The sequence below is a fragment of the Ranitomeya imitator genome, chromosome 9, assembly GCF_032444005.1.
Source record: "Ranitomeya imitator isolate aRanImi1 chromosome 9, aRanImi1.pri, whole genome shotgun sequence".
In the NCBI taxonomy this organism is placed as follows: domain Eukaryota; kingdom Metazoa; phylum Chordata; class Amphibia; order Anura; family Dendrobatidae; genus Ranitomeya; species Ranitomeya imitator.
The window spans coordinates 69,794,907-69,814,321 of NC_091290.1; positions in this window are offsets into that span (position 1 = coordinate 69,794,907).

Here is a 19,415-nt window from a genome sequence, read left to right on the forward strand (position 1 = left end):
TAGTACTATGTTATCCCTTTAAGTGTATAATTTTTTTTATAGATAATCAGCCACAGCTTAGAATAACCAAATTGTTGCACAACTCTCAGGGTAAACAGTATACAGCAGCTAGAAGAGTTTTTCCCAATTGTTAAAACATAACCTTTACTAGTTACATTTAAAATGGACAAACTAAACACACACAATACCACAAAAAAGGGGTGCTCATGACAAAAACTGTGCTCTAATTAAAAACTGGTTTGATTTCACCAATTATGGACGAAAGGGTCCTCACACTGGTTATACAGGGTCCAGAAACAAAAGCCTAATTCTAAACAAATGGTCTCCCCCAAGAAGTCACCATTATATTTAAAGGGCCACTGTCACCCCCCTCCAGCCGTTATAAACTAAAAGAGCCACCTTGTGCAGCAGTAATGCTGCATTCTAACAAGGTGGCTCTTTTAGTTTTTGTTTCTGTTATTCCCACAATAAATGTATTTATAATTCTGCTGAAATACCTATCTTTGTCCATGGAGGCGGGACTGAAGCCACCTCTTAGAAGCGCCCAAGTGCCGTCACTCATCTCTTGTGTAGATTTTCGCCGCCCCCTCAGCGCTTTTATTGTGTGAATTCCGGCGCCTGCGCTCTGCTCTTCTGCCTTGCGCAGGCGCATAGAGCATTATCCGTCCGAGCGCTGGTGCCGGGTTCCTTTCTGCGCCTGTGCGGTCAGTGCGGCCAGCCTGTTACTGAATCCCCGCCCCGCACTGTGTTATGCAGTATGCACAGTGCGGGGCGGGGATTCCTGGGCATGCGCACTGCGCTTGTCAGACGCTCCACAGGTCCCCCGCCTTCCAGCATTGTTCTGTGCGGCTGTTCCAAACGCCGGCAAGGATACCTGTATATTCCGGCAACGCTGAAAGGTGGGGGACCTGGGGATCGTCTGAGAAGCGCAGTGCGAATGCCCAATAATTCCAGCCCCGCACTGTGCATAATGCATAACACAGTGCGGGTCGGGGATTCAGTAACAGGGTGGCCGCACTGCCCGCACAGGCGCAGAACGGAACCCGGCACCAGCGCTAGGATGGCAAATGCTGTATGCGCCTGCGCAAGGCAGAAGAGCAGAGCGCAGGCACCAGAATTCACACAATAACAGTGCTGAGGGGGCAGTTGGGCGCTTCTAAGAGGAGGCTTCAGTCCCGCCTCCATGGACAAAGATAGGTATTTCAGCAGAATTATAAATACATTTATTGTGGGAATAACAGAAACAAAAACTAAAAGAGCCACCTTGTTAGAATGCAGCATTACTGCTGCACAAGGTGGCTCTTTTAGTTTATAACGGCTGGAGGGGGGTGACAGTGGCCCTTTAATTACTATCTAATTAAAATAATACTATCATACCAATATATTGTGGATGCGCTAGCATTCTCGGTCCAGGACAAATTTAACATTGTCTAGTTTTGTTACCTTCAATCCCATCTTGAAATTCATTTCCCGTCAATCATTGAGAGGAAACTCCAGCTGCACACGTCATGTTGCCTCTGGCGTTAGTGGTGGGTGTATTAACAAGCTACCTCTGTAAATAAGTACTTTGAAAAAATAATAATTTAATGTTTCCCAAGGCTGACATTATCTGATCATCTGGAAATTGCAGGAATCTGAAGTGATTTGATTTAATTCTTACAAAGCATGTTGTTTTATATTTGATTGGTTTCGGAAGTGGGAGAGAGAGGCCGAAATGTCTGGTAGTGTCCTACTTTTTGTTCTTAAGTTTATTATCCTCCATAATATCGCATTGGTTGTTGGCTTGGCTGTTCATTGATGGCATAGGTGGAGCACCTAACGCATGAAAGGTCATCTGAATCCTGTGAATAAGGTCTCACTCAGACATCTGTTTTTCATGTATGCCTTCTGTTTTCTGCATGAACAGAACCCATGTCCATTGAAGTCTACGAGGCTGCTACCATTTCTCTGTTTTTTTTTTGCAAACCTTATGTGCGCAATAGATCATGGAGACAAATCACACATCAAAATCACCCAAGACATACATGTCTATGGGTTGGTAAAAATCATGGACAGCACGTGGATGCCATCAGTGCATAGTTAGTGTACGTGTGTGTGTTGTCTGTGATTAACACTGCAATGGATAGGGGCAGCTTTTTATATTTTTTTTATTTTGCAGGTGAAAAAATCCTTTATTGGAAAATTTGGTCTCTTATTTACATTAGACTACTGCATGTGTACTTAGGTTCAGTACCTTACATGGTTGTATATAAGAAAAGAAATATGCGGCACTCACCCCAATTCAGCAGTGGAAAGCGTGAACTTTAATGGAGAACATAAACAGATACAAAAATCCGTTAAAACATCAGGTGAGCAGGAGGGTGCGGTGTTGGAGCTTGGACGACAAGCGAAACGGCCGTCGTCCAAGCTCCAACACCGCACCCTCCTGCTCACCTGATGTTTTAACGGATTTTTGTATCTGTTTATGTTCTCCATTTAAGTTCACGCTTTCCACTGCTGAATTGGGGTGAGTGCCGCATATTTCTTTTCTTATATTCATATGGACTTCTGGCTTATATTTTGTATGCAGAGCACCACTACCCCTGAGTATGCGTGACGCCTGACGCTCTTGATCCCATTACTAGTCATGATTGCTGGGAGAGTATCGCTCTAGTGCCGTCCTGTTCAATACACTTGTGCGGTTTATCCTTACATGGTTGTCCACCCCAGAATCTTAAAAAAAACAACATACCGTATATACTCAAGTATAAGCTGACCTGAGTGTAAACTGAGGTACCTAATTTTACCTAAAAAAACGGGAAAACTTATTGACTCCAGTACACGCTGAGGGGGGAGATGCAGCAGCTACTGGGTCCGTAAGTCTTCCATCTCCCCGCGAGTCTCCCTTCTCCCTGTCAGTCCGCGTGTCTCCCGCGAGGGTGTTTCTTACCTACTTCTTCACAGCAGCGGTGGAGGAGCAGTGTCATCCTGTCATTATGGAGTCTCGGAGGTAGCGGCATTCCGGTAACGTATGGAGCAGCAGTAGCGGTCGTGGAGGCAAGCGGTAGCTGTACTGCAGGTGGAGGTTGCGGGCGGCCTTTTTTTTTTCGCTGTGCACACTTCACCTCAGGTCCCGCTCATTATGGCTTATGAATATTCATGACGTCATCGGATGAAGCATGTGGCACTGAAAACATAGGCAACCCGCAACCTCCACCTGCCGTACGGCTACCGCTTGCCTCCACGACTGCTACTGCTGCTCCATACATTACCGGCACGCCGCTACCTCTGGGACTCAATACATTCCAGGATTGTGCTGCTCCGCCACCGCTGCTGCTGTGAAGGAGGGGGTAAAAAACAACCCCGGGAAAGTGAGACAGACCGGGGGAGAGGGAGGGGAGACAGACCGGGGGAGAGGGGAGACAGACTGGTGGAGGTGACTCGAGTATAAGCCAGGAGGGGCACTTTCAGCCTAAAAAAATGGGCTGAAAATCTCGGCTTATACTTGAGGATATACGGTAATCCTATAGCAGATTAAAATAAAGTATTATTACTCTGTAACAGGTACAATGGCTGCTACAGAAGAAAGAGGATCCTGGTTTGGTTGTACATGCTGTCTTCTTAGCGATACACTGCTGCACACTGCATGCTACTGCTTGAAATGGCAGGCCAGGCCCCGATGAGGTAGAGATGATTGAGGGAGTCCATAAATAAACTTTTTTCAAAAAACAAGCTAGTGAGAAGTATGTACATTAGAAAGCAGGCATAACAATTAAAGAATATATCTTCTGCACAATCCAGAGCCAGGAACTTCATGGTTACATGTGGTGGTACATTACTTCTGTAACATGTTACATTAGACCAGTAAATCATTAAGGAAACCTTCATCTCCTCTTCTTGTGAGGACACCAGATGCAATACATCACAGAGACTCATCACAACTATTCTCAAAGTCCATTTGATGTTGGTCACACGTTCCTTGCTGTGCCACTGCATCTTCACTTCCCTGTAGGAGAACATATGTCCCAGGCTGGTCATCTTAGAATCATAGAATGGTAGAGTTGGAAGGTCATCGTGTCCAACCCCCTGCTCAAAGAAGGAGTCACTAAATAATCCCAGATAGATGTCTGTCCAGCCTATGTTTGAAGACTTCAATTGAAGGAAAACTCACCACTTCTCGTGGCAGGCTGTTCCACTCATTGATCACCCTGTCAAAAAGTTTTTTCTAATATCTAATCTGTGTCTCCTCCCATTTAGTTTCATCCAATTGCTTCTAGTCTTTCCTTGTGCAAATGAGAATAAAGATGATCCTGCTACAATGGGACAGCCTTTGAGATATTTGATGATAGCTATTAAGTCTTCTCTCAGTCTTCTTTTTTGCAAGCTAAACATTCCCAAATCCTGTAACCGTTCCTCACAGGACATGGTTTGCAGACCGTTCACCATTCTGGTCGCTCTTCTCTGAATTAGCTCCAGTTTGTTGATGTCTTTTTTAAAATGTGGTGCCAAAAACTGGACACAGAATTCCAGATGAGGTTTGGCCAAAGAGAAGTAGAGAGCAATAATGACTTTGCATGATCTAGACTGTATGCTTTTGTTACTACATCCAAGAATTGTATTTGCCTTTTTTGCTGCTACATCACACTGTTGACTCATGTGCTGTTTATGATCTATTAGTATACCCAAATCTTTTTCCCATGTGCTGTTGCTTAGCCCTATTCCTTCCATTCTATATATGCTTTTTTCATTTTTATTGTCCAGATGTAGTACTTAGCATTTTTGCTTGTTAAAGACCATTATGTTAGTTGCTGCCCACTGCTCCAGTTTATTTATATCTTTTTGAATCCTCTCTCTCTCTTCTTTAGTATTAGCTATCCCTCCTAGCTTTGTGTCATCGGCAAATTTAATCAGTGTACCCTCGATTCCTTCATCTAAATCATTGATAAAGATGTTGATCAATCCAGGGCCCAGGAGAGAACCCTGTGGTACCCCACTTGAGACATTCTTCCAACTATATGTGCAGCCATTTACGACCACTCTCTGGGTCCTATCACTAAGCCAGTTATGAATCCACCTAACAGTTGCCTTGTCCATTCAATACTTTGTCATTTTTTCAGTAAGGATGCTGTGAGATACTTTGTCAAATGCTTTGCTGAAGTCAAGATATACTATATCAACAGCCTTTCCCTGATCCACCCAGTCAGTGATTCTGTCATAGAAGGAAATTAAGTCAGTTAGACTGACATGACTTATTAGTTACAAACACATGCTGACTCTGGTTAATTACTTCATTCTTATCCAGGTACTTACATACATGTTTAATAATTTGTTCAAAGATTTTTCCTGGTATAGAAGTCAGACTCACCGGCCTATAGTTCCCTGGGTCCACCTTCTTCCGTTTTTGAAGATAGGAACAACATTTGCTCTTCTCCAGTCTTCTGGTACTTCTCCTGTTCTCCAATAATTTTCAAAGATTATGGAGAGTGGTCCAAAATTTCTTCTGCTATCTCCTTCAGTACTCTGGGGTGTAATTCATCTGGACCTGGAGACTTGAATTCATTTATGTTAGCTAAGTGTTTCCTCACTATCTTTCTGTTTATAGATATCTTGGAAACAGAAAGATAGTGAGGAAACACTTAGGCTACTTTCACACTTCCGTCTTTTGTCCTCCGTCGCAATCCGTCGTTATGGGCAAAAAACAAATTCTGCAAATGTGCTTGCAGGATGTGTTTTTTGCCCATACACTAGTATTAGCGACGGATCGCGACGGATGGGCACATGTCGCATCCGTCGTGTGACGGATCCGTCGTGTTTTGGCGGATGCGATGCACAAAAAAAGTTCAATGTAACGTTTTTTTGTGCGACGTTTCTGCATTTTTGACCACGCATGTGCGGCCAAAATTCCGCCCCCTCCTCCCCGGACTGCAGAATGGGCAGTGGATGCGTTGAAAAACTGCATCCGCTGCCCACGTCTTGCAGTTATTTCACAACGTCCGTCAGTACGTCGGCCAGACGCATTGCGGCAGGCCCGTACCGACGGAAGTGTGAAAGTAGCCTTAGCTAACATCTTCTCTTTAGGTACCTTCACACTCACAACTTTACAACGAGAACGACAACGATCTGTGACGTTGCAGCGTCCTGGATAGCGATCTCGTTGTGTTTGACACGCAGCAGCGATCTGGATCCCGCTGTGCCATCGCTGGTCGGAGCTAGAAGTCCAGAACATTATTTCGTCGTCAGGTCGGTGTGTATCGTCATGTTTGACAGCAAAGCAACGATGCCAGCAATGTTTTACATGGAGCTAACAACCAGTGAGAACGATAAGTGAGTCGCCGTTCCGTCACTGGATCGCTCCTGCATCGTTCTGGAGTTGCTGTGTTTGACGTCTCTACAGCAACCTAAACAGCAACGCTGTAGCGATTGGCTCGTTTTCTATATCGCTGCAGCGTCATTGAGTGTGACGGTACCTTTAGACCCTCAGATCTGGCTACAATTTCACTTCTTATCTAGTATAGATAACATTTTACTGTAGGACCCACTTGCCTTAGATAAGGAATCCTTTTACGACTTAATCCTTGTTTCCTTCAAAATGTGCTATCTGATTATCTCTTCTCTTCTTCGCACTCAACAATTTCAGTGTAGGTCTGCTAACAAACTTAAGGTACCGTCACACTTAGCGATGCTGCAGCGATACCGACAATGATCCGGATCGCTGCAGCGTCGCTGTTTGGTCGCTGGAGAGCTGTCACACAGACCGCTCTCCAGCGACCAACGATCCCGAGGTCCCCGGTAACCAGGGTAAACATCGGGTAACTAAGCGCAGGGCCGCGCTTAGTAACCCGATGTTTACCCTGGTTACCATCCTAAAAGTAAAAAAACAAACTCTACATACTTACCTACCGCTGTCTGTCCTCGGCGCTCTGCTTCTCTGGTCTGGCTGTGAGCGCCGGGCAGCCGGAAAGCAGAGCGGTGACGTCACCGCTCTGCTTTCCGGCCGCTGTGCTCACAGCCAGACCAGAGAAGCAGAGCGCCGAGGACAGACAGCGGTAGGTAAGTATGTAGCGTTTGTTTTTTTCCTTTTAGGATGGTAACCAGGGTAAACATCGGGTTACTAAGCGCGGCCCTGCGCTTAGTTACCCGATGTTTACCCTGGTTACCAGCAAAGACATCGCTGAATCGGTGTCACACACGCCGATTCAGCGATGTCTGCGGGGAGTCCAGTGACAAAACAAAGTTCTGGACTTTCTTCCCCGACCAGCGACAGCACAGCAGGGGCCTGATCGCTGCTGCGTGTCACACTGGACGATATCGCTAGCGAGGACGCTGCAACGTCACGGATCGCTAGCGATATCGTCTAGTGTGACAGTACCTTTAGGACCATAGGTCCTTCTTTCTTCAGTATGTGTCCTTATCTGCCTCACAAACAGAAAACTGAATTTCCAATGCCCACATAAAACCTCCTACCATGGGTTGTCCCCAATAGTTAACTCTATCTACTGTTTAGCTAAGTGCTGCAGGCTACAAAATAGATAAAACAACATTCAAAATATAGCAACGCATTGTCTACTGAACCGCCACATGACCAGCTCTGCCCTCACCTAGTGTATACTCACCCATCCCCTGCAGACTGTGAGTCCTCGCGGGCAGGGTCCTCTCTCCTCCTGTACTTGTGTGTGCCTTGTTTTACTCATGTTTATTGTACTTGTCTAAATTTGCCCCATTCACATGTAAAGCACCATGGAATAAATGGCGCTATAAAAATGTATAATAATAACCATAAGATCTTCAGGACAGAAGTCAACAGCTTCTCTTCCAGTCTTACCTTGTTCCCTGGCTGGTCTTCATTTCTTCTGTTTGGGCTATACAGGCTTGTGACCACAACAAGCAAACACTAGCTACAGTGGCTAAACTGGGGACCCAGACTGTGATGAATGAGGAGCAACCGAGTTGCTGTAAGGTAAGCATACTTTATTCTATTATTTTACAGCATTCTGGATTTCAGGGATGAATAATCCTTCCATATTGCTACTGGGCTTCTAAATAACATTCCATTGTATAGAAGAATTTCATACACTATGAGATATTTTCTGTATATACTATATAAATCGAATATATGTATGTACTTCATATATTGCTCAGATTTCATGGGCTAGACACAATACATCAGTCATGGGCCCTACATGGGCTGCTACTTTGTCAACAATTGGTATTAGGGTTGAGCGACCTTTACTTTTATAGGATCGGGTCGGGTTTCACGAAACCCGACTTTTTCAAAAGTCGGGTCGAGTGAAATCGGCCGATCCTATAAAAAAGTCGGGGTCGGGGTTGGCCGAAACCAAGTGATGTGTGGAACTGATTTGTTCTTTTATACCTTATAGATACTGAAATAATATCATGCTATTTCCCCACCATCTCGGTGATTTTTAAAGTTAAATGAACATTTTTTGAAGGTGTAGTCCAGCTTGGAGAATGCCTTCTAATACTGTAAATACCACTAGCAAAAGCTTATCCCAAAAGTTGACTGCTGTGTTGTGGCATTAATGCTCAGCACTGCGTGGGAGAAAGGTGTTGAAATCAATAAAAGTATTGATGACACTTGATTTCCTTGATGGTACTTTTTGGCTTTCCATAAATAAACAAACACACCATAATATCAGAATTGTCTTGGGTGCTCTGTTCTTGGTGGCCTAAGAGCTATTAATAGAGTTTACTGGACAGGCTTAGTACAAGCCACTCTGTTTACCTGATCAGAGGGATTGCCCTGACCTTCACCCTTTATACCCCAGACAGGGAACTAGGCTTTTGAATGGACTCCTGGTTGGGGCCATTGAGTCTGCTGCTAACCGGTGGAGCAAGCTTGCGGTAAGAAGGGTTATCATGCAGGGTTGATCCCAAGAAGTCACATCAGGGACAAAATAAAAATGCTATGGGAGAGGTGAAAGTAGAAGCCAAGGTCAGATAATGGGATAAACAAAGTAGCACAACATGAGCAATGGATCAGAGTTGTGACCAGATCTAGATTAACTAAATAACTGGCAGCCAGAGACTGTCTGATAAGATTTATATAGAATAGAGCCCTGCCAATGGCTCACAGTAGAAAGTTAGTTACATTACCAGCTCACTGCAGCAAAACACAAGTGGACAGGAATGGGAACAACCAGTCTCAGCAACCTTAAAACTAAAAAGCCACACTCTGCCGTTATCCAGCAATGACCACGATATTAATGAGGAGTCGCCTAATGACCACGGCAGGGGTGGCAGCAGCATGCAATGTTGACTAATAGATAAAATGAGGTCCAAAGGTTTGGGAAATACAGTTTGTAATTGAAAAGCAAAAGAAAAAAAAATCGGGATCTGTGGAAGCGCATGTAGCGCGAAACAGCTGTCATCCTTCAGACATCATGTTCTCCCTGTCCATGTCCATGTCAAAATAAAGACTTTTTATAGCATCGGGTTTGGTGAGTGCTAACCACTTTTTTTTCTTTTGCTTTTGAATTATATATCTTTTTGGTTGAGCACCCTTTATGCCCATGCATTGAGTAGGAGGTATAGGGGCTGGTACAGCATATTGTAGCATGCCGATAGGTGATCGCGAATGACAGCAGTGCGGGTATACTTTGTTTCTTCTTTTTTTTGGACTTGATAGACACAGTTTGTAATTGGCTTGAAAGCTGTATCAGGTACAATAAATTGTTTTATACAGTTTTAGTTTCCTTAAAGGAACACGTTAAAGGGAACCTGAAAATGGTATCTGATCTGCAAACAGAATGTTATAGAGCAGGAGAAGCTGATCAGATTGATATACATTTTTGAAGGAAAGGTTTCAGTAATATTTGCATTTAATACATTGAAATCCCTGGTGTTTGTATGTGTCAAATGGGCGGTGCTACTCAGTGATTGACAGTCTTCTTTGTATGACTGTGCATGCAGAAATAGCTGGCAATCATTTGTAGGACTGCCAACTGGACTCGTATGCATAGATGTCACTATCAGATCATTAGGGGTCCAACACCCAACATCAACAGCTGTTTTCTGCTCCACTGGTGACCAGTTGTAAACAGTGTACAGAGCTGAAAACCACATAATGGTTATTCCCTGATACTGCAAATCAACTCCTTTACAAATGAAAAGAGATGTCAATGAGGGACATGATTACATTCTGTAAGTATATTGATGTGATATAAATTAATCTGTATGATAACCAGTAAAATAAATATAGTGAAAAGCTGTTTCATGTAACCCGCACTCATCCCAAAGGCAAGTGGGCACTTCTTTGTCTGAAGAAAAAAAGGTTTTACCTCTGTAGATGACAAATAGTGATGAGTAAGTATGCTCGTTACTCGAGTTTTCTGAGCATGCTCGGGTGTTCTCTGAGTATCTTGGACGTGCTCGTAGATTATGTTTGTGTCCCTGCAGCTGCATGATTTGCGGCTGCTAGACAGCTTGAATACATGTGGGGATTCCCTAACAAACAGGCAATCCCCACATGAATTCAAAACTTAATCTACGAGCACACCCAAGATACTCGGAGAACACCCAATCATGCTCAGAAAACTCGAGTAACGAGCACACTCGCTCATCACTAGTGACAAGACTTTTTTAACATAAGATCTGTGCAATAGTCACCTCAGGAGCTGAGCTCAGGAGACAGCTAATGGCTTCATAAAAGGCTTAGACAAACTTTAACCCTTTACCCCCTGCCCCTAGGTGGTTTGCAGGTTAATGACCAAGCCAATTTTTACAATTCTGACAGGTGTCAATTTATGAGGTAATAAGTCTAGAACGTTTCAACGGATCCCACTAAATCTGAGATTGTTTTTTCGTGGCAAATTGTACTTCATGATAGTGGTAAAATTTATTCAATATGACTTGCCTTTATTTATGAAAAAAATGAAAATTTGATGAAAATGTGGAAAATTTTTCAATTTTCAAACTTTTAATTCTTATGCCCTTAAATCAGAGATATGCCACACAATATAGTTAATAAATAACATTTCTCAGATGTCTACTTTACTTCAGCACGATTTTTTAAACAATTTTTTTTTGTTATGAAGTTATAAGAGTTAAAATTTGACCAGCGATTTCTTATTTTTCTGACAAAATTTACAAAACCATTTTTTTAGGGACCACATCACACCACCCACTGGGTTAGCTGTATCCTTAACCATTTACTATTTTATCTGCTAAACCTATTACCCTTATTCCATATCCTATGCTGCCCTAAGCTTATCCTTATGCTATACTCACATTATGTATTAACACTTATACTATACTGTACATCTCCATAATACATTGCCTTAAACACGCGTTACTTTTACATATAAAACCGCACAACAGTATTCACATAGCGCGTCTGTTGTCTTCAGGGGCAAAACAGGGTAAGATAGTACACATCCCTACAACTGCCCACTTATGAATCCCCCAGCGCACGCAATGTGTGCTGCGGGTATTCAACGGTTTCTGAGCTGGGACCAGAGGGTATGTATGATTTATACATACTCATGACCAGAGCCTTTCCAGTGGGCTAGTCCGACTATAGGGTGCGACCTTGCTCCATACAAGTGTATGGAAGTGAGGCCACGTCCACTGCCCAGGAGTATGTGTAAATTATACATACCCTCCTGTCCCAGCTCAGAAACAGACGAATCCCAGAGTGACTGCAGACTTATTGACATGGACTGGATAACCCCTTTAAAGCAAAAAGAAATTGTCTAAAACCATTTATTCCTGTTGTGTCTGATGGTTAAAAAAATCTGCAAAAAAAAGTTGAATAAATATTTAATTCCTGACCTCCTATAGGTCATGGTTTGTCATTATAGATTTATTCTGTGAGGTCTTTTCATAAAAAAAACCTCATATTAACAAGACCAATAAAGTAATATTCTTCTACTAGCCATTGAGTGTTCAAGAAAACAAATAATTCAAAAACTCATTTACGAGATGCACTGTTTTTATTAAAATATACTTTTATTCAGCCTCCGTCAAGCAACTACACTTGACAAGATGCTGTGAGAGTGATTTTTTATTGCTTTATGTTATTGCATTGCATTGGAAATATTTTGCTACAACAGGACCAATTGTATTGTCAACTGTCCACCCACTCCCCATTTCCCTGGAGAAGTTTGAAAATGCAAGTATGGGCTGCGTACTTTGTATAATATTACCAGAAATCCGCCAGCTGATCCAGTAGTGCTTACTTTGACAATGAGAATTTGCATTGCTTTGTGTTGTTAATACATTGTTATGTAGAAATGTGGCTTATTATTCGACAGTTATTACCTCTACTGCTCTTTGTAAGAACAGTCATCAATCTATAAATTGACATTATATACAGAGACATGTGTAACACCGAAGGTAACCGGTTGTTACAGTGGCATTGCTTTTCTGATGGGGAGAGTGATGTCATGCTTGGAAGCGAGGAAGGATCCCTTTAACAGGTATTCAACACATACAACACCGTTCTGACTCCAGGCCAGAAGGGGGAGCTCTACACTTGACTTCAGTTGCTAGGCAGTTGCTAGGCAGTTGGAGAGAGGCAGTTGGTGAGAAGAGAGTGAGGAGTGAGTTAGGAAATCTGGGGCCGTGCAGATGAGTGATTCTGCAGCTCCTGGGAAGGAAAGAGAAAGCAAAGCAATTTGTAAAGAGACCGAGGAGGAAGGAGCAAAGGCGAATTGAAGAGCTGGAGAGAGAAGTTGTGACTGAACTTCCTCCACGCTGAGCGCATATATCGGCAGCCGGAAGACCGAGGTTGTGGGGGTAACTTCATGCCCCAAGGCAGAAACCGGCGGACAGCTAGATTTCAAGTTACCTGTCCAATATTAACATCCAAGGACACAGTAACAGATAGAGCCCGGGTTGTGATAGAGATCCTGTGAAAAGGCTCGAGTTACCTGTCGTACTGGTAGTGTCCTACCTAAAGGGGGACAGAGAGAGAATGTGAGGACCTTGTGTGAGGCCTAAGGCAGCAAGGGACTACAACAACACAGCGCTAGAAGGAAGGCTTCAAACTCCACCTGGTTAGGGGGATTCCTGAGATGCTTCCAAGCTGGCCAGACCACCACCAGCACCTGTGATACCCTGGACTGTGGCTGCCTGAATACCACAGTAAAGAGGTAAAGAGACTACAATTTGTGTCCTCTGTTTCTTTCTACACCTCCTACCATCTTTCTCTACTACACTGGGAGCCCTGGGGACCCAGCTTCACCAGGGGGAAGCCATACCATCCCTGTTGCCATAACATCACCCCAGTGGATTCCTTTAAGCAGCATTGGTCATCCCTGACCGAGTATCACAGGTGGCATCACGAACTTCCAATATTTCATAATCCCCTTTAAAGTCCTTTCCTTTAACATGGGCGCCAAGGGCCACGGACCGAGTCACCACCGCCATGACACATCCCTTTAAGTACTGGACCCGGTACCGAGTACCCCATGGCCCTGGTGGGCATTCCACATGTGTGGCCTTGTATCAATTCCTCACTATTTACAAGACATTACTTTGCTATTGCTGAATGTTGAAACTGGGAAAGATTTCTAAAAAACTGTGCAAGAGCTAAAGTCGTTGACCATAGCATCAAAGCTGATTCCAGATTATGCTTTTGTAGACCACTTAAGAAAATGTAAGTAGTCATTTTATTGGTGCCTATGAGCAACTGTTCTCCTTTTCTGCTTTTGCCTATTTTTAAAGGCTGAAATCTGATCTGGACTATGTTCGAAATGGAACTGAGGACTTTTTATAACGTGAGATCAACATCACAACATCTCGAAAAACTCCTATGCTGGACTAAACGCTAAAAGCTAATTATGCCCACTAATTCATTAGCCTTTTTTATGCCCGGGCTTTTTTGACATTTTGTGCCAGGACAATTTTGATGTGCACAAATAAAATATAAATTACAGCGTATAAAATAAAATGTTGATATTACAGACCTTATAACTACATTTTATGAAATTAGTTATGGTATCTGGTACATTGTGAAAATGCCATTCATCCCTTTATACACAGTCACACCTTAATGCACTTTTGTGTAAAAAAAAAGGTGACATTTTATATTTAAAAAATGAAAAAAAAAAAAACATCAATAGCTAAAGTGTCATTTTCACAAGGAATAATAGGAGGAAAAAAACATTTTTTGCAGAATCTCTGAGTTATTAGTGCAGAGCAAACCCCTTAACCCTTTTCCGACATTGGGCATTATAGTACGCCGATGTTGGACTCCCCCTGTTTGGTGTGGGCTCAGCACCAGAGCCTGCACTTTTCCATTCACATGTCAGCTGATCTATACAACTGACATGTACTCGCAACCGCCGCTGGTGGAATCGCGATCAACCCATGCCTGTTAACTAGTTAAATGTCGCTGTCAATCTCTGACAGGAAGCATTTGACACACGCTTACCAGAAGTGCGTTGAAAATCCCGCCCATCGGTGACCCCGTCACATGATCACGGGTCACCAATGGGTCGGTATGACAACCAGAAGTCTCCAGCAGACCTCTATGGTTGTCATTGCTGGATTGCTATGAGTGCCGCCTGGTGGTCAGTGCTCATAGCTAGAGAGCATTTCTGCTACACACAGGCGATCTGATCATCGCCAGTGTGTAGCAGAGGCAATCAAGCAACTGCAGCTTCTAGCCTCCCATTACAAATATAAAAGTTCAAATCATCCCACTTTCGCCCCATTCAAAATAAAACAATAATAAGACTGCCTCCCGTCAGCGGTTTTCCTCGCGGTCGCAGCAGCACCTATATGGCAGTCACCATACATTAAGTGGGTTTTCCCTATCCGGCTCTCTACATTTTGCAAAAGGACACTGTTTCTCTTGAAAAAGGCTTCACAGCCGAAACGTTGAGAGACTAAAAGGATTGATTATTGTGTCCATACAGAGTATAAGAGATGCATATCTAATATTGAAAAAACCCACGCCTTTCTTTGAAGCATGAGGATATATGGAAATTCACCATTATTTTGAAATATGATGATATCTTTGATGGAAATTCACCGTTATTTTTTAAATAAAAATCAATAATAAGAGACTTTCTGAGTATCTAATAGTGTGCCGGAGTTTTTTTCGTTCCTGAGCATGTGACCCTCGATCTCCAACGAGAGATCCTGCCCTGGGCATGCTCAGACAGAGAAAAGCAGGACTTAGATCCAGAAACGTCCACTCGCCGCTGCCCAGCACTGGCTTCAATGGCAGAAGCAGGAAAAGCAGCAGTAACTCTTCGCACAGAGTCAGACTGAGCGAGACGCTGGGATCGACGTCCCTGCTGAGCAAACTCCACTGCGGCTGGAGAAGAATGGGAGACCGCAGCAGAGACGGATCGAGATTCCCCCTGTGCAGCAGAGGAAACTCGACTCCTAACATTACCCCCCCTCCTTGGGCCTCGCTACGTTCGAAGGCAGCAATGAGCTGCGGGGCCCGAATGTGCTCAACAGGCTCCCAGGACCTGTCCTCGGGGCCATAACCCTTCCAGTCTACCAAATAAAATTTTTTGCCACGTACCACCTTGAACCCCAAAATAGCGTTCACCTCATAATCATCCGTAGACGAACCCGATGTCCCAGCAGATGACTCGGAAAACCGGGACATATACACAGGTTTCAAGAGGGACACATGAAAGGTGTCGGTGATACCCAGGCGTGGCGGAAGGGCCAAACGATAGACCACAGGATTAACCTGCTCGAGGACCTTGAATGGACCCAAGTAGCAAGGAGCAAATTTAGTGGACTCAACTCGCAGCCTGATCTTACGGGCGGAGAGCCACACCAAGTCGCCAGGAGCAAAGGTCGGAGCGGGGCGCCGATGAGCATCGGCGGAGGACCTCATTCTCTCCTTAGAGGCCCGAATGGAATCCTGAGTGCGGTCCCAAATATCCCTTGCCTCCACAGCCCAGTCTGCCACCCTGGAGTCGGCGGAAGACACGGGCATAGGCACAGGTACCCGTGGATGCTGACCATAGTTGAGGAGGAATGGGGTTTGTCCAGTGGAGTCGGCTACGGCGTTGTTCAGTGCAAACTCTGCCCATGATAGCAAGGATGCCCAGTCATCCTGCCTGGCTGAAACAAAATGTCGCAGGTATGTGACCAAGGTCTGGTTGGCCCTCTCTACCAACCCATTCGTCTCGTGATGATAAGCGGAAGAAAGATTCAACTCAATACTGAGAAGACGACAAAGCTCTCTCCAGAACCGAGACGCAAACTGGGGACCCCGGTCACTGACAATTTTGTCAGGCATACCATGTAGGCGGAAGATGTGTTTAATGAACAACGCTGCCAAGGCCCGTGCAGAAGGTAACCGTGGTAGCGGCACCAAATGCACCATTTTTGAGAAATGATCTGTGATGACCCAAATGATGGTACAGCCGCGAGACTTGGGTAAACCCACAACAAAGTCCATCCTGACCATCTTCCAGGGCCTATCTGCCACCGGCAAGGGATAGAGCAACCCAGCTGGCCTTTGATGCGGAGATTTATTTTTGGCGCAGGAGACATGCCAGAATATAATCCCTGACATCCCGGACCATATGCGGCCACCAGTACGTCCTCGCCAGTAGCTCAGACGTCCTCTTTGTCCCAAAGTGTCCACCCACCCTGGACGAATGAGCCCAAGAGAGAACCTCCGGTCGCAAATTAATGGGCACAAAAGTCTTGCCCGGAGGCACAGACTCTAGCGAAACCGGCGCTACGGTTCTCAGGCTCTCGGAAGGGACAATAAGCCGAGGCTCCTCTTCCTCCTCCTCAGTTGACATAAGGGAGCGAGAGAGAGCGTCAGCATGGATATTCTTCTCCCCGGCGAGATAATGAAGGGAAAAGTGGAACCGGGAGAAGAACAGGGACCATCTGGCCTGGCGAGAATTTAGCCGCTGGGCTGTTTGCAAATAGACCAAATTTTTGTGGTCCGTGTAAACTTGGAAGGGAAACCGCGCACCTTCCAGAAGGTGTCTCCACTCCGAAAAGGCCAACTTCATTGCTAGCAACTCCCTGTGCCCGATGGAGTAGTTTCTCTCCGCTGGCGTGAAGGTCTTAGAGAAGAAGAAGCATGGATGCTTCCGACCTTGAGCATCCTTTTGATAGAGGACTGCTCCAGCACCAACGGACGAGGCATCCACCTCCATTAGGAATGGCTTATCCACATCGGGACGATGTAAGATGGGAGCGCTAGCAAAGTGGGACTTAATAGAAGTGAAGGCCTTGGAGACCTCTTCCGACCACAATTTGGGATTCGCTCCCTTCTTGGTGAGGGCTACCAAGGGAGCTACCAGAGTTGATAAGTGGGGAATGAACTGGCGGTAATAGTTTATGAACCCCATAAAGCGCTGCACCGCTTTAAGAGAATGGGGCTCTTGCCAGTCCATCACAGCCTGTAGTTTGGCAGGATCCATAGCCAATCCCTGGGCGGAGATGATATAGCCCAGGAAAGGTAAGGGCTCCTGCTCAAACACACACTTCTCCAACTTCGCGTAAAGAGAGTTTGCCCGTAGAAGGTCGAAGACTCTGCCAACATCTCTCCGGTGGGAGTCAATATCTGGAGAAAAGATGAGAATATCATCCAGATAGACTACAACCGAGGTGGAAAGCATATCCCGGAAGATGTCGTTGACAAAGTCTTGGAAAACGGCAGGTGCATTACAGAGCCCGAAGGGCATCACCAGATACTCATAGTGCCCATCTCTGGTGTTAAATGCCGTTTTCCATTCGTCCCCCTGACGGATGCGAATCAGGTTATAAGCACCCCGCAGATCTAGTTTAGTAAACACTCTAGCTCCCCGAAGCCTATCGAAAAGCTCAGATATCAAAGGCAAAGGGTACTTGTTCTTAACTGTGATAGCATTAAGACCCCTGTAGTCTATGCATGGACGTAGTTCTCCATTCTTCTTCTGCACGAAAAAGAACCCTGCCCCAGCAGGTGACACTGACTTCCTGATGAACCCTCTTGCCAGATTCTCTTGAATGTACTGAGACATTGCCTCCGTTTCCAGGAGAGATAATGGATAGACTCGACCCCGGGGAGGCTCAGCACCAGGCAAGAGATCAATAGGACAGTCATAGGGGCGATGGGGCGGAAGGGTCTCCGCTGCCTTTTTGGAGAACACGTCTGCATGAGACCAATATTGCTTGGGGAGAGAGGAAAGATCTGCGGGTACCTCTGTAGTAGCAACCTGAACGCACTCTCGATGACACCTGTTCCCACAAGATTCACCCCATCCCAGAATTCTGCCTGAGGACCACTCGATGTGAGGAGAGTGGTACCGTAACCAAGGTATCCCCAAGAGAACCTCATCAATTCCCTCAGGAATGACGAGTAGAGATATAATCTCCTGATGAGATGGTGATATGGACAGAGTAAAAGGGATAGTTTGATGTGTAATCTGTGCGGGCAGTGTCGACCCATTCACCACTCGTACCGTTACTGGTTGAGATAGCATGACCAGAGGAATTGCGTGACGTTGGGCGAAGGCTGAAGACATAAAATTGCCCTCCGCCCCAGAATCCACGCAGAGTTCTACCGAGTGAGAGGATGAGCCCAATGTTATTGTCCCCTTAAAGGACAATTTGGAGGCAAACGTCGCCGTGTCTAGTGCACCTCCACCAACTACCACTAGATGCTGACGTTTCCTCGACCGCTGGAGACATCTGGAGGCAAGATGTCCTGTCTGTTGGCAAAGATGACAAATCTGGAGTGCACGAGCGGTCCGGGACTTAGATCCCGCTCGTGACTCTACAACAGGCTCATGGGGCTCAGGAGCCTGGTCTGGAGATTCCAAAGGTTTGGCGAAGGTGGGAGCCAGCCGAAACCTCTGCCTACACTGGGCTCGCTCTAACCTCCGCTCGTGAAAACGGAGGTCAATACGAGTAGAGACTGTTATTAATTCCTCCAGTGTGGCAGGAATCTCCCTAGTGGCCAGGGCGTCCTTAACGTGGTCAGCCAGCCCCCTCCAAAATATTGGAATGAGGGCTTTATCCGACCACTCCAGCTCAGATGCTAAGGTGCGGAAGTGGACGGCAAAATGACTGACCAAGGACGAGCCCTGAGTCAATGCCAACAATTGGAGCGCCATATCATGGGTGACACGAGGTCCTAAAAAGACCTGTTTCAGAGTGCTCAGAAACAACGGAGCACTCTGCACCACATGATCGCTATGCTCCCATAGCGGCGTAGCCCACTGCAACGCCCTGTCCGATAGAAGAGACACTATAAATCCCACCTTAGCCCGCTCTGTAGAGAAACGAGAGGCCAGAAGCTCGAGATGGATAGAGCACTGACTCACGAAAACCCTACAAGACTTACTGTCACCAGAGAATTTCTCTGGAAGCGGGAGGCGAGTTAGAGTCGGGACAGGAGCGGCAGTGGACAAGGTGGCTGCAGCAACACTAGCAGCCTGAACAGCGACAGCAGTGACATCCACAGCTGAGGTTGAACGCTCAAGAGCCGCCAA